A 16526-nucleotide genomic window follows, 5' to 3' on the forward strand; every position below is an offset into this window, starting at 1 on the left:
CATAAATGAATGATTTACAATATGTGTACTTGGGGCCGAAGGATCAGATAAATATTTTGAGAGAAACTACCCTTGAAGGTTATTAAACATTGTGTCCCTTACAGATAGGTGTATTATGTAATGCATGTGGATGAGTATGAGTATGCATACCTAGGTAGGTAGTGTGTGTGTGTGTGAGAGAGAGAGAGAGAGAGAGAGAGAGAGAGAGAGAGAGAGAGAGAGAGAGAGAGAGAACAGGTGTAGAAGCTGTGGCTGCAGGGTCAGAACTGGTGAAGACTGGACAGATGACAGTCACCAGAGCTGTCCTCAGCCTACTAGGACAGACTGAAGTCAAGGACACAGATCTGCTGGTTGCACGCTACTACCAGAACCAGACACACACAGTGAGTCCCAACGTTCCACAGAAGACATTATAAAGGTTCATTCATGCTTAAACCAAGTTCTAAAGCAATATACCTACAAAATATTTCTGATGGGTCACGGTTTAACACCCTTTGAAAACAAGAAGCGGATCTCTATGTTGATCTGTTATGAAATAGAACAATAAATGGTCAAATAAATACACAGCCAGGAGAGTGTTAGATTCTCAATTTAATTTGTGTAGTTCATCTTCCGTTATTCATTTACTTTATCAAATAGAACAGACAACTTAATTGCCTATCAACAATGCTTGACAGGAATGTGTTTTATTGTGAAATATGTTACAGACAATACAATCAGTACAGTGCTGTGTGACACCATTCTTCCACAATAAATTAATGTGATGTTTTGTTGATGGAAAACGCTGTCTCAAGCGTGGCTCCAGAATCCTCATAAGTGTTCAGTAGGGTTGACACACACACAATCCCTTTAAACCCCATATGCTCTTTTGAGACCCCTCTTTCAAAGTCACAGATCTTATAGCCAAATGAATGGGGCAACTGGGCATTTTAATACATTATGGGATGTTAATTGTTTAATTAACTCAGGAACCACACATGTGTGGAAATACCTGCTTTCAATATACTTTATATGCCTAATTTACTCAAGCATTTCCTTTATTTTCGCAGTTACCCAGTGTGGCAAGTTATTGATTATGTAAAGATGTTGATTATAATAGTACTGAATTCATGTTGGAGGTAGTGTTGTCACGGTGACAGATTTTCTACTTCAATACCGATACCAGGTTTAGTATTATATACTCTACACCAAAATGATACCACAAAAACAAAAATCGTATTAGCTAAAGTCACAGAATAATCACTGGGTTTAAATTATAACTTTTTTAGATTGAATAATTTGTTTAACTGGTAGAACAAATAAAATAGCAAATAGAATAGGATCTATTCTATATTACATTTCTTACAAAAATAATACACCATATTAAATATCAGAATAATACCTTCAATTTTCCTTATGCAAAACAATATTGGAGACACAGAGCAGAATTTTCTTTTTCACAATTACAACCATATAAAAAATGTATTTGATACATTTCAGGGTTCAATGGCCATAATTTTGTGTTAAATGACATTCATTAGACTTATAATTCATTATTCATAACAGCTAAATAAGTTAATGTATTAAATGAATTGTTTAACCACTCCACAAATTTCTTGTTAATAAAACTATAGTTTTGGAAAGTTGATTTACTAGTTTTTATTCAGTTTCAGTTTGATAACCTTTGAATTTTATTTTTATGTTATTTTGTTTTAGTGTTAGCGACAGTAATTTGCCTTATTCATGTGGGCTAGGAGCCATTTACAGTTGAAGTCGGAAGTTTACATACACTTAGGTTGGAGTCATTAAAACTAGTTTTTCAACCACTCCACAAATTACTTGGAAACAAACTATAGTTTTGGCAAGTCAGTTAGGACATCTACTTTGTGCATGACACAAGTCATTTTTCCAACAATTGTTTACAGACAGATTATTTCACTTATAATTCACTTTATCATAATAACAGTGGGTCAGAAGTTTACATACACTAAGTTGACTGTGCCTTTAAACAGCGTGGAAAATTCCATAAAATGATGTAATGGCTTTAGAAGCTTCTGATAGGCTAATTGACATACAGTGCCTCTTTGCTTGACATCATGGGAAAATCAAAAGAAATCAGCCAAGACCTCAGAAAAAACATTGTTACATATGGTATAAACAAAACATAAAGTCAATAATACAGTAGAAAACAAAAAAGTCTAAACAGTGAGGGCAAATGAGGCAAGATAAGGGAGTTAAGGCAAGAAATAGGCCATGGTGTGAAGTAATTACAAAATAGCAATTGAACACTGGAATGGTAGATGTGCAGAAGATGAATGTGCAAGTAGAGATACTGGGGTGCAAAGGAACAAGATAAATAAATAAATACAGAATGGGGATGAGGTAGATAGATGGGCTGTTTACAGATGGGCTATACACAGGTGCAGTGATCTGTGAGCTCCTCTGACAGCTGGTGCTTAAAGCTAGTGAGGGAGATATGAGTCTCCAGCATCAGTGATTTTTGCAGTTCGTTCCAGTCATTGGCAGCAGAGAACTGGAAGGAACGGCGGCTAAAGGAAGAATTGGCTTTGGGGGTGACCAGTGAGATATACCTGCTTGGGTGGGTGCTGCTATGGTGACCAGTGAGCTGAGATAAGGTGGGGCTTTACCTAGAAGAGACTTGTAGATGACCTGGAGCCAGTGGGTTTGGCGACGAGTATGAAGCGAGGGCCAGCCAACGAGAGTGTACAGGTCGCAGTGATGGGTAGTATATGGGGCTTTGGTGACAAAACGGGTGGCAGTGTGATAGACTGCATCCAATTTGTTGAGTAGAGTGTTGGAGGCTATTTTGTAAATGACATCGTCGAGGACCGGTAGGATGGTCAGTTTTAAAAGGGTATGTTTGGCAGCATGAGTGAAGGATGCTTTGTTGCGAAATAGGAAGCCGATTCTAGATTTAATTTTGGTTTGGAGATGCTTAATTAATGTGAGTCTGGAAGGAGAGTTTACAGTCTAACCAGACATCTAGGTATTCGGAGTTGTCCACATGTTCTAAGTCAGAACCGTCCAGAGTAGTGATGCTGGACGGGCGAGCAGGTGCAGGCAGCAATCGGTTGAAGAGCATGCATTTAGTTTTACTTGTATTTAAGAGCAGCTGGAGGCCACGGAAGGAGAGTTGTATGGCATTGAAGCTCATCTGGAGGTTAGTTAACACAGTATCCAAAGAAGGGCCAGAGGTATACAGAATGGTGTCGTCTTTGTAGAGGTGGATCAGCGAATCACCAGCAGCAAGAGCGACATCAGTGTGTACAGAGAAGAGAGTCAGCCTGAGAATTGAACCCTGTGGCAACCCTATAGAGAATGCCAGAGGTCCGGACAACAGGCCCTCCGATTTGACACACTGAACTCTATCAAATAAATAGTTGGTGAATCAGGCGAGGCAATAATTTGAGAAACCAAGGCTGTTGAGTCTGCCGATAAGAATGTGGTAATTGACAGAGTCGAAAGCCTTGGCCAGGTCGATGAATACGGCTGCACAGTATTGTCTCTTATCGATGGCGGTTATGATATCGTATTATTAATATGTATGTGTTATAAATGACTAAATGGGTGAGACTTTATAGTAAGTACAATGCCATGCGATATAGAGTCTTTATGGATGTGCTATGAATGGCCGAAGGTGTCTCACTTCAAACTAAGTATTACAGGACAAAATTAAAGTGTACATAAATTGGTTATTAACGTTCTGCTGATTTATGAAGGCTCTCTCGTGATCCACAGGTTACTGTAGGGTGTGAGAGGTATTTAAATGGGTTGATGGACCTGCTAAGCTTGCATTTGTGTGTGTGTGTGCGCGTACTGGTGTGCATGTGTGGGTCTGAACCAAGATGATTTAATTAACATTAACAACATTTAGCAACTCCTCGTTTCCACACGTAGCCTACAAGCCACTGATGCAGACCTTTGAAACATCTACATTTTAAAAAGTCTAATAAATCCATGTAATATAGCCTACACCTTCGCAGTAAATCCATTATTTATTTTAGACAGGAATAACGAGACATGATATGAAGAAAATGTATTCAATTTCAGAATAACAGAATAGGGTACTCTCAGTAGTCCTTATGTTAGGCCCTGATCTGGCTATGCCATAGGGCTGTGGGCTACACTAGTTAATGTAGCAGACAAGATTTGCTTAGAATTCCGTGGTATTATTTTATAGTTTGAAGAATACAATTGAACAAAGCTGAATAAAATAGAAAGAATATTTTCACCAAACAATTTGAGGTAGTGGGCACATGTGGCTATTCTGTGTTGAGAGGTTAACAAATAAACAGGTACTCCTATATGCTTAATTTAGAGTTATTTATGTAACTTTAGTTGTGATGGAAATGTGGAGCTACAGTGCCTTGCGAAAGTATTCGACCCCCTCGAACTTTGCGACCTTTTGCCACATTTCAGGCTTCAAACATAAAGATATAAAACTGTATTTTTTGTGAAGAATCAACAACAAGTGGGACACAATCATGAAGTGGAACGACATTTATTGGATATTTCAAACTTTTTTAACAAATCAAAAACTGAAAAATTGGGCGTGTAAAATTATTCAGCCCCTTTACTTTCAATGCAGCAAACTCTCTCCAGAAGTTCAGTGAGGATCTCTGAATGATCCAATGTTGACCTAAATGACTAATGATGATAAATACAATCCACCTGTGTGTAATCAAGTCTCCGTATCAATGCACCTGCACTGTGATAGTCTCAGAGGTCCGTTAAAAGCGCAGAGAGCATCATGAAAATCATTTGGGTGAATGTGTCTGGGAACAAGATTAGGTGTAATGTGACTAACATGACATCACTTTAGAGCATATGCAATCCTTCAGCACAACATGTCACGCTTTATAAAGCACATGTTTATATTTGACATAGTGGCTTGTGTAACTTTTGACACTGGTGATTGTCACACAGTAATGCCACATTTATGACGCCTTTTCTATAGTGTAAAGTACGGTTATGACGCTTTATGTTGTGCTTATGAAGGCTTTATGAAGCCTTTATAAGGTGAACTTCATTTAAAGTGGGACCGTCAGCTGTACTCACAAGCGCAGCCTGCCTAGCTACTGCCAGATTGAGAAATATTACTTGACAGTCTCCATTCTCTCTATCCGTACATGACGTGAGACAAATTTGACAGAATTACCAAAAGTAACAAACATTCTAGTCCAAAACCATTTTTCGTTTTCTAGTATATACCCTATGAAAGTCCCATCTACTTCTTGGTTCAAGTAATGTGTTGTTTTTGAATGGGCGTTAAGCTTATATACTGAACAAAAATATAAACGCAACATGCAACGATTTCACTGATTTTACTGACTTACAGTTCATATAAGGAAATCAGTCAATTTATATAAATTCCACAGGACTGGGCAGGGGGCACCAACTGGGGAGCCAGGCCCAGCGAATCACAATCAGTTTTTCCCCACAACGGGGCTTTATTACAGACATAAATACTCCTCAGCTTCATCTGCTGTCCAGGTGGCTGGTCTCAGAAGATCCCACATTTGGAGAAGCCGGATGTGGAAGTGCTGGGCTGGCATAGTTACACGTTGTCTGCGGTTGTGAAGCTGGTTTGACATACCAAATTCTCTAATACAACATTGGAGGCAGCTTATGGTAGAGAAATGAGACATCCAATTCTCTGGCAACAGCTCTGGTGAACATTCCTGCAGTCAGCATGCAAATTGCACGCTCCCTCAAAACTTGAGATATCTGTTGCATTGTGTTGTGTGATAAAACTGCACATTTTAGATTGGCCTTTTATTGTCCCCAGCTCAAGTTGCACCTGTGTAACTTATTATTATAATATATTTTTTTCACCTTTATTTAACCAGGTAGGCTAGTTGAGAACAAGTTCTCATTTACAACTGCGACCTGGCCAAGATAAAGCATAACAGTGTGAACAGACAGCAACACAAAGTTACACATGGAGTAAACAATAAACAAGTCAATAACACAGTATAATTTTTTATATATATATAAAAAGAGTCTATATACATTGTGTGCAAAAGGCATGAGGAGGTAGGCGAATAATTACAATTTAGCAGATTAACACTGGAGTGATAAATGATCAGATGGTCATGTGCAGGTAGAGATACTGGTTTGCAAAATAGCAGAAAAGTAAATAAATAAAAACAGTATGGGGATGAGGTAGGTAAATTGAGTGGGCTATTTACCGATGGACTATGTACAGCTGCAGCGATCGGTTAGCTGCTCAGATAGCAGATGTTTGAAGTTGGTGAGGGAGATAAAAGTCTCCAACTTCAACAATTCTTCGTTCCAGTCACAGGCAGCAGAGAACTGGAAAGAAAGGCGGCCAAATGAGGTGTTGGCTTTAGGGATGATCAGTGAGATACACCTGCTGGAGCGCGTGCTACAGGCGGGTGTTGCCATCGTGACCAGTGAACTGAGATAAGGCGGAGCTTTACCTAGCATGGACTTGTAGACGACCTGGAGCCAGTGGGTCTGGCGACGAATATGTAGCGAGGGCCAGCCGACAGGTCGCAGTGGTGGGTGGTATAAGGTGCTCTAGTAACAAAGCGGATGGCACTGTGATAAACTGCATCCAGTTTGCTGAGTAGAGTAATGGAAGCCATTTTGTAGATGACATCGCCGAAGTCAAGGATAGGTAGGATAGTCAGTTTTACTCGGGTAAGTTTGGGGGTGTGAGTGAAGGAGGCTTTGTTGCGAAATAGAAAGCCGATTCTAGATTTGATTTTGGATTGGAGATGTTTGATATGAGTCTGGAAGGAGTGTTTACAGTCTAGCCAGACACCTATTCTAGGTCGGAACCATCCAGGGTGGTGATGCTAGTCGGACGTGCGGGTGCGGGCAGTGAATGGTTGAAAAGCATGCATTTGGTTTTACTAGCGTTTAAGAGCAGTTGGAGGCCACGGAAGGAGTGTTGTATGGCATTGAAGCTCGTTTGGAGGTTAGATAGCACAGTGTCCAAGGAAGGGCCAGAAGTATACAGAATGGTGTCGTCTGCGTAGAGGTGGATCAGGGAATCGCCCGCAGCAAGAGCAACGTCATTGATATATACAGAGAAAAGAGTCGGCCCGAGAATTGAACCCTGTGGCACCCCCATAGAGACTGCCAGAGGACCGGACAACATGCTCTCCGATTTGACACACTCAACTCTGTCTGCAAAGTAGTTGGAGAACCAGGCAAGGCAGTCATTAGAAAAACTGAGGCTACTGAGTCTGCCGATAAGAATATGGTGATTGACAGAGTCGAAAGCCTTGGCCAGGTCGATGAAGACGGCTGCACAGTACTGTCTTTTATCGATGGCGGTTATGATATTGTTTAGTACCTTTAGCGTGGCTGAGGTGCACCCGTGACCAGCTCGGAAACCAGATTGCACAGCGGAGAAAGTACGGTGGGATTCGAGATGGTCAGTGATCTGTTTGTTGACTTTGGTTTTCGAAGACCTTAGATAGACAGGGCAGGATTGATATAGGTCTGTAACAGTTTGGGTCCAGGGTGTCTCCCCCTTTGAAGAGGGGGATGACCGCGGCAGCTTTCCAGTCTTTGGGGATCCCAGATGATTTGAAAGAGAGGTTGAACAGGCTGGTAATAGGGGTTGCGACATTGGCGGTGGATAGTTTCAGAAATAGAGGGTCCAGATTGTCAAGCCCAGCTGATTTGTACGGGTCCAGGTTTTGCAGTTCTTTCAGAACACCTGCTATCTGGATTTGGGTAAAGGAGAAGCTGGGGAGGCTTGGGCGAGTAGCTGCGGGGGGAAGGTGGAGCTGTTGGCCGAGGTTGGAGTAGCCAGGAGGAAGGCATGGCCAGCCATTGAGAAATGCTTGTTGAAGTTTTCAATTATCAAGGATTTATCGGTGGTGACCGTGTCGCCTAGCCTCAGTGGAGTGGGCAGCTGGGAGGAGGTGCTCTTGTTCTGCATGGACTTTAGAGTGTCCCAGAACTTTTTGGAGTTAGAGCTACAGGATACAAATTTCTACTTAAAAAAGCTGGCCTTTGCTTTCCTGACTGACTGCGTGTATTGGTTCCTGACTTCCCTGAACAGTTGCATATCGCGGGGACTATTCGAAACCATTGCAGTCCGCCACAGAATGTTTTTGTGCTGGTCGAGGGCAGTCAGGTCTGGAGTGCACCAGGGGCTATATCTGTTCTTAGTTCTGCATTTTTTGAACGGAGTATGCTTATCTAAGATGGTGAGGAAGTTACTTTTAAAGAATGACCAGGCATCCTCAACTGACGGGATGAGGTCAATATCCTTCCAGGATACCCGGGCCAGGTCGATTAGAAAGGCCTGCTCGCAGAAGTGTTTTAGGGAGCGTTTGACAGTGATTAGGGGTGGTTGTTTGACTGCGGACCTGTAGCGGATACAGGCAATGAGGCAGTGATCCCTGAGATCCTGATTGAAGACAGTGGAGGTGTATTTGGAGGGCCAGGTGGTCAGGATAACGTCTATGAGGGTGCCCTTGTTTACAGATTTAGGGCTGTACCTGGTGGGTTCCTTGATGATTTGTGTGAGATTGAGGGCATCTAGCTTAGATTGTAGGACTGCCGGGGTGTTAAGCATATCCCAGTTTAGGTCACCTAACAGAACAAACTCTGAAGCTAGATGGGGGGCGATCAATTCACAAATGGTGTCCAGGGCACAGCTGGGAGTAATGATCCTGATGTTTAATCAGTTTCTTCATATGCCACACCTGTCAGGTGGATGGATTGCCTTGGCAAAGGAGAAATGCTCACTAACAGGGATGTAAACAAATTTGTGCACAAAATTAGAGAAATTAGCTTTTTGTGGGTATAAAACATTTCTGGTATATTTTATATCTCCTCGTGAAACATAGGACCAACACTTTATATGTTGCGTTTAGATTTTTGCTCAGTAAATCCTAAAATGTCTTCATGAAATTCATTTACAATATACAACGTGTAAAGTTCTATTCGTATTTGGGATTAATTTACCTTTACCCAATGCCTTTTATGAAGGTTTTCAAGTACAAAAAAAAAATGCAATTGAAAACCTTCTTGAAAAGGCATCAGGTAGAAGGAAATGGATCCACAAATATGAATATAATTTTACATATATCTGAAATGAACATGTTTTCCTGAATTTGATTATACTGTATAAACTTGAAGCCCATTCAAAAACAGTAACCGGGAAGTAGGCAGGACAGTCATAGCATATTAGTAATTTCCGGTGTGTGACTTTGGGAACAACAGGTAAAATAAGGGATATGGGAGAGTGCTTGACGACGAAATGTCCAACCTTAATCCTGCAGTGCAATAGACTACTGTTCTTTCTCTGGCTTAGAAGTGCAGCATTCAGTTGTACGATCAATGAACAATGGATTGATAGATTGACGATTGCAGCTATAAGTAAGAGATTCATTTCTACTTTAAGGGATGTGTCACATTTTTCATTTTGTATTATTGAGTGGAAAGATGGCATAATACTAATAATACTTTCACCTTTTCAAGAAATTAAAATAAGCTTGTTTTACAGTGTCATTGATTATACTATTGGCCCTCATTTCCACTGCTTAAGTGTGGCAGATCAGCTGCAATTCAACTCTAGACTTGTCTTGTATATGTGCTCTTTTGTTCACTTTTAGTTCCAAGTGTCCTAAGTCTGATGAAGTTTGCTACTTTCAGTTTTATTTTCAACTTTTGTCATTTTAAGGTTCTCCTGCAGTCATGGACCAGATGCTCGAACAGATGTCTCTCATTTGCGCATGTCCCTCTTGAGTCGGTGGCTTGTACCACTCTGTTGCTTGCTGTGACTATTACACAGAAAGGAATGTCAGGCCCCTATGATGGAGCCTAATTAGGGGCGGTTGGGGGACTGCAATGGGGACTGCAATGTGTGGCTCTGGAGAAGCATGCAGCTCTTTAACTGCTTGTTTGGGTTCTAACCCCTGGGCTAGTGGCTAGGAAACTGCAGCTAACAATGTACACCATCCTTCACCGTCACGCACTTTCTTTTCAGGAACTCTGCAGCGAAAGCAGCATTTTACCTTTCCAGCACTTTGTTAAGTGTTTTAGTGGCCTGATAATGAATTGATTACATTAACAAATGAAGTCTAAATAGTACAGATGATTGAACGTGAAATAGATGAATCCATTCTAGGCCCAGCAATGTGGAGAGAGCCATGTCTGGTCTGGTCTGGTCTGCTAGTGGCTGGTCTGCTAGTGGCTGCCCATTTCACCTCCTCTGTGCCCATTTCACAGTTCCCAAAACCAGTCGAGCCATCACCACCACAGACATCAGCCATCTGTTTTGGATCTGCTCTGTGCCATACAAAATGGCAGCCTGGTATCAGCAGAAAAGGTTCAATCTGGTACTTTTCCCCCAAAAGATAGCAATTAAAGAACATGAAGCTTACATTGCATTCAGTGGGGGGGAAAGATTAGTGTCACAATATTGACGCCTAGAGACAAGCCTCAGAGACATGATGACCAGGTGAATACATTGCATTCAATGAGATTGACGCATAGATACTGTATAGGTCAAATTGTTGACACAAATCAATTGCCTTCATGATGTCAAATCTCTCGCTCTATTCTCTAATCCAGGAATCAACAATTTCATTCAGTCACGGGCCAATTTTTTCTAGTAGCTATTGACCACAAAAAGCCCAAACAGATATAATATTTGACTAAAACATAATAATATCAAACCTTGCTTACATTTGTATACGATCTGATGTCTCTCTGTTATGCATGGGAATACCTGGGAACAGATTTCCAACATTTGAATCATTTAGAGCTGATTTACTGGTGTTTTTACAGTCTTTTTTGTCCAACAATGAACCCCCCTCCCCCTCTCATAATGTTGCTACCTGTATACTAGTAGCATTACAATCCTACACTGCCTGGAAAGTTTTTTTACCAGATAATTTAGCCAAAGCATCATAACCTCTCTTTTCTAGCTAGCAACCACATTCAGCTTGTCAACATGTGACTGTGACCTGCTCCAAAATCTTTTAAAAAATCTCCAATGTCTACACATTGATGGGATTGAGACATGGGAGCCAGCCAGCCACATCTCTAACTTGCCAAGTTAGCTAACATTAGCTTTAAAAAATTATGCTGATGGTCCTGTTGGTCAATGTCATGGCATTGCATACCAAAAGTTGTCTGCCAAAGTTTAAGCGCCAAAAATGATCCGCCCAATTTAGTCAATATCATTGCACTGCTTACCAAAAGTTGAGCGCCCAAAATTGCCTGCCAAATTAGTCAATTTACCATCTAGAAAATAACACAATATTAAAGTTACTAGTTACAGTGCCTTACAAAAGTATTCATCCTCCTTGGCATTTTTCCTATTTTGTAGATGCTGAAAAGGCGTTTGATTCAGTGGGATGGGATTATCTATTCCAAGTCATGGAAAGATTTGGTTTCAACAGAGAAGTGATACAGTGCATCAAAACACTGCGTTCGTGTCCGACTGCTCGAATAAAGATAATAAGGACCCATCTTTAGAGGGAATATCAATAAGAGACAGTGAACATGAGATATGCATGTATGCTGGTGACATTCTGTTATTCTTTAAAGACCCAGGCTCAAGTGTACCTAGATTGATGGATGTTTTACAAACATTTGGAACATATTCAGGATATGTGCTTAACGTACACAAGACCCAAGCCCTAGTATATAATTATACCCCACAGGAAAAGCTGAAGAGCAGGTATAACTTCCAGTGGACCTCTTCATCCATTAAATAACTTGGAGTGAATTTACCAAAAGATAAACCCAAACTTTATGACATGAATTACAATCACATCAACAAGACAATATATGATGACCTGGACAGGTGGAATCTTAGTAGAATTGAAACAATCAAAATGAACATCGTGCCAAGGTTACTGTATTTGTTCCAATCACTGCTTATAGAAATCCCGCCAAAACAGTTTAGAGAATGGGATAAACGGATATCAAGGTTTATCTGGAACAGTAAGAGACCAACAATTAGATATACAACATTACAACTACCAAAACCCCTATTTTGTGTCAACCCAACTGAGACCTCCGGTGTGTTGGTGCAATTCAGAATCCAAATCCAAATGGAAAGACATCAAGACTACTACTTTGACAGAGATACACATACAGTCAGTTTTGGGAAATAAGGACATGGTAATAGAAATATACAATAGACAACATCAGTGGATTAATTTCTCTCTTAAGACATGGTTTAGGGGTAGTTAAGCAAAATAATTTAGACAGAGGTCAAACTGCTGAGTTGGCCCGCCTACGACCCCAGCTTCATCCCTGCAATTCAGGATAGCAGATTTCAACAGTGGATGCAGAAAGGCATCACATCATTTAGTACAATCAAAAGGAATGGGGACCTAGAGAAGATCCAGGATCTAGGTAAAAAACATGGCTTGGATAAACAAGATTTTTACAGATACCTACAAGTCCGACACTATTTCTTAACCTGTCTAGGACTGGGGTTCCGCCAAATACAAATCAACAGAAATCTCATAAATCAAATTTCTCAAACATACAAGTATTTTACACCATGTTAAAGATAAAATTCTCGTTAATCCAGCCACAGTGTCTGATTTAAAAAATGCTTTACAGCGAAAGCTCCACAAACAATTATGTTAGGTCACCACGAAGCCACAGAAAACCCCAGCCATTTTTCCAGCCAAAGAGAGGAGTCCCAAAAAGCACAAATAGAGAACATTAATCACTAACCTTTGATGATCTTCATCAGATGACACTCACAGGACTTCATGTTACACATTACATGTATGTTTTGTTCGATAAAGTGCATATTTATCTAAAAAAAAATCTTATTTTACATTGGCGCATTACGTTCAGTAGTTCTAAAACATGCAGTGATTGTGCAGAGAGCAACATGAATTCACAGAAATACTCATTATAAATGTTGATGAAAATGCAAGTGTTATGCATGTAACTTTAGATACACTTCTCCTTAACGCAACCGCTGTGTCAGATTTCAAAAAAACTTTACGGAAAAAGCATATTCTGAGTACGGCGCTCAGAGCCCAAACCAGCCAAAATAAATATCCGCCATGTTGCGCAGTCAACATTAGTCAAAAATAGCATTATAAATATTCACTTACCTTTAATGATCTTCATCCGAATGCACTCCCAGGAATCGCAGTTCCACAATAAATGTTTGTTTTGTTCGATAATGTCCATAATTTATGTCCAAATAGCTTCTTTTGTTAGGGCGTTTGGTAAACAAATCCAAACGCGCGTTCTGGTCCAGTCGGACGAAAAGTTCAAAAAGTTATACTCCATGTCGAAGAAGCTTGTCAAAGTAAGTATAGAATCAATCTTTAGGATGTTTTTATCATAAATGTTCCAACCCGGAGAATTCCATTGTCTGTAGAAAAACAATGGAACGAGGGCTACCTCTCATGTGAAATGCGCATGACTGAGAACGAGGCTGCTGCCAGACCCCTTAGTCAAACAGCTCTCATCCGGCCCCCCTTCACTGTAGAAGCCTGAAACAACGTTCTAAAGATGGTTGACATCTAGTGGAAGCCTTAGGAAGTGCAAAATAACCCATATGCCACTGTGAATGCGATAGGGGCTGAGTACAGAAACTACAAACCTTAGATTTCCCACTTCCTTTTTGGATTTTCTTCTCAGGTTTTTGCCTGCCATATGAGATCTGTTATACTCACAGACATCATTCAAACAGTTTTAGAAACTTCAGTGTTTTCTATCCAATACTAATAATAATATGCATATATTAGCATCTGGGACTGAGTAGGAGGCAGTTTACTCTGGGCACGCTATTCATCCAAAAGTGAAAATGCTGCCCTCTATCCCAAAGAAATTTTAAGGGAGATAAAAGTGATTGACCCGCGAGCACCTCAAAAATGTATCCAAGTATTCACTAACACATACAACTTAGGGAGTAACAAAATCTTTACTTGGGTATTCAATCCTCAAAGAAACAAACTACAAACTATATTAAACAGAAATGGGAGGAGGAACGTAACATTGAAATAACCGATGAAACATATTTGAGACACAACAAAGCTCCACCAACTCAAGGTCACGGAGAGAATTCTGTTGGAAGAATGTTATACTCTTTCCATAACAGACTGGCCAGGTGAATCCAGGTGAAAGCTATGATCCCATATTGATGCCACTTGTTAGATCCATTTCAATCAGTTTAGATAAAAGGGAGGAGACAGGTTAAAGAATGATTTTAAAGCATTAAGACAATTGAGACATGGGTTGTGTATGTGTGCCATTCAGAGGCTGAATAGGTAAGACAAAATATTTATGTGTCTTTGAACATGGCATGGTTGTAGCTAGGTGCCAGGAGCACCGGTTTGGTGTTAACCAACAACACTCCACCAACAGGTCTTCACCCTGACTCTTTGCTGTCACTATATACAGTAGGCTACAGCCAGCTATAGAGTGAAAGAGCATGGCTGCTCAGAGGACAGACAGACGTGTAGCTTGAGAGAATAATCTAGTAGTATGGTTCAGTGGTGGTCTCAGGCTAGCACCTAACGCAGTGAAAACTCGGACAGTGTTCTGACCAACAAGTTCTGAGCTTACAGCTTGTTGGCTAGTTTATTCTAGGCTAAGTTTCTCCACTCACCCTATATAGATCTAGCAACTGTGACAATCTCAAAAGGACGGAGTCGGGACATGATTAGGAAGAGGTGACCTGTATTCTCTGTGAGGAACCTACATGGTGTGTGTGTGTGTGATCGGCGTTATTTTCAAAAGATGACTGATATCCACACTGAGATTCAGCTGGTCCATCAGTGCTATTTGTCCATCACCCTCAGCCTTACCGCACCTCGACACGATAAACAGACGGGGGTGATGGACAGCACCTGTCAGCGTTTGGACTCGATGAGAGTGCAGACTGCTCTGATTGTTTATGGAAGGTCACTTAAATGAGAGTCGAACAAGGGGCTTGTTTTGTTTTGCTGCTTCATTGACCGCATATGTCCATGGCAGACAAAAGAAACACACATAGATATCAACAGCATTGTTGACGAACCCACCTCTTGTCTGTCTGGGTCATGTTTAAGCTATTGCTAACCCCATTTGTGTAAGTACAAAATGGTAAGGGACTATAATAATAGAAACATAATAAAATCAGTGTCTAATGTAATGGTGTGGTCAATCATGCCTCAGTATATTTTTTCTTCTCATTTGCACCCCAGCATCTCTACTTGCACATTCATCTTCTGCATCACTCCAGTGATTAATTGCTAAATTGTAATTATTTCACCACTATGGCCTATTTATTGCCTTACCTCCCTTATCTTAGCTCATTTGCACACACTTTACATAGGCTTTTTTCACCAATTGTGTTATTGACTGTATGTTTGTTAATCCCATGTGTAACCTTGTGTGGTTGTTTGTGTCGCACTGCTTTGCTTTATCTTGGCCAGGTCGCAGTTGTAAATGAGAACTTGTTCTCAACTAGCCTACCCGGTTAAATAAAGTTGAAATAAAAAATTAAAGTATGTATGGACCTTGTTATTTTTCTCTAACATCACGTATTGATCTTCTGTGTCAGTGTATGTCACCTCCTCCCTCTACACAGCTTCTATCATCTGACCTAGAACATTGTCCGAATGTTAAATGTCTTTCTGAAAGCAACATTTGTCCAAGCAGTTGTGTTTTTTTTATTTTTTTTATTTTTTATTTCACCTTTATTTAACCAGGTAGGCTAGTTGAGGACAAGTTCTCATTTGCAACTGCGACCTGGCCAAGATAAAGCATAGCAGTGTGAGCAGACAACACAGAGTTACACATGGAATAAACAATTAACAAGTCAATAACACAGTAGAAAACAAAGGGGGGAGTCTATATACAATGTGTGCAAAAGGCATGAGGAGGTAGGCGAATAATTACAATTTTGCAGATTAACACTGGAGTGATAAATGATCAGATGGTCATGTACAGGTAGAGATATTGGTGTGCAAAAGAGCAGAAAAGTAAATAAATAAAAACAGTATGGGGATGAGGTAGGTGAAAATGGGTGGGCTATTTACCAATAGACTATGTACAGCTGCAGCGATCGGTTAGCTGCTCAGATAGCTGATGTTTGAAGTTGGTGAGGGAGATAAAAGTCTCCAACTTCAGCGATTTTTGCAATTCGTTCCAGTCACAGGCAGCAGAGTACTGGAAAGAAAGGCGGCCAAATGAGGTGTTGGCTTTAGGGATGATCAGTGAGATACACCTGCTGGAGCGCATGCTACGGATGGGTGTTGCCATCGTGACCAGTGAACTGAGATAAGGCGGAGCTTTACCTAGCATGGACTTGTAGATGACCTGGAGCCAGTGGGTCTGGCGACGAATATGTAGCGAGGGCCAGCCGACCAGAGCATACAAGTCGCAGTGGTGGGTGGTATAAGGTGCTTTAGTGACAAAACGGATGGCACTGTGATAGACTGCATCCAGTTTGCTGAGTAGAGTGTTGGAAGCCATTTTGTAGATGACATCGCCGAAGTCGAGGATCGGTAGGATAGTCAGTTTTACTAGGGTAAGCTTGGCGGCGTGAGTGAAGGAGGCTT

Source organism: Oncorhynchus tshawytscha, linkage group LG06 (assembly GCF_018296145.1).
Source record: "Oncorhynchus tshawytscha isolate Ot180627B linkage group LG06, Otsh_v2.0, whole genome shotgun sequence".
Classification (NCBI taxonomy): domain Eukaryota; kingdom Metazoa; phylum Chordata; class Actinopteri; order Salmoniformes; family Salmonidae; genus Oncorhynchus; species Oncorhynchus tshawytscha.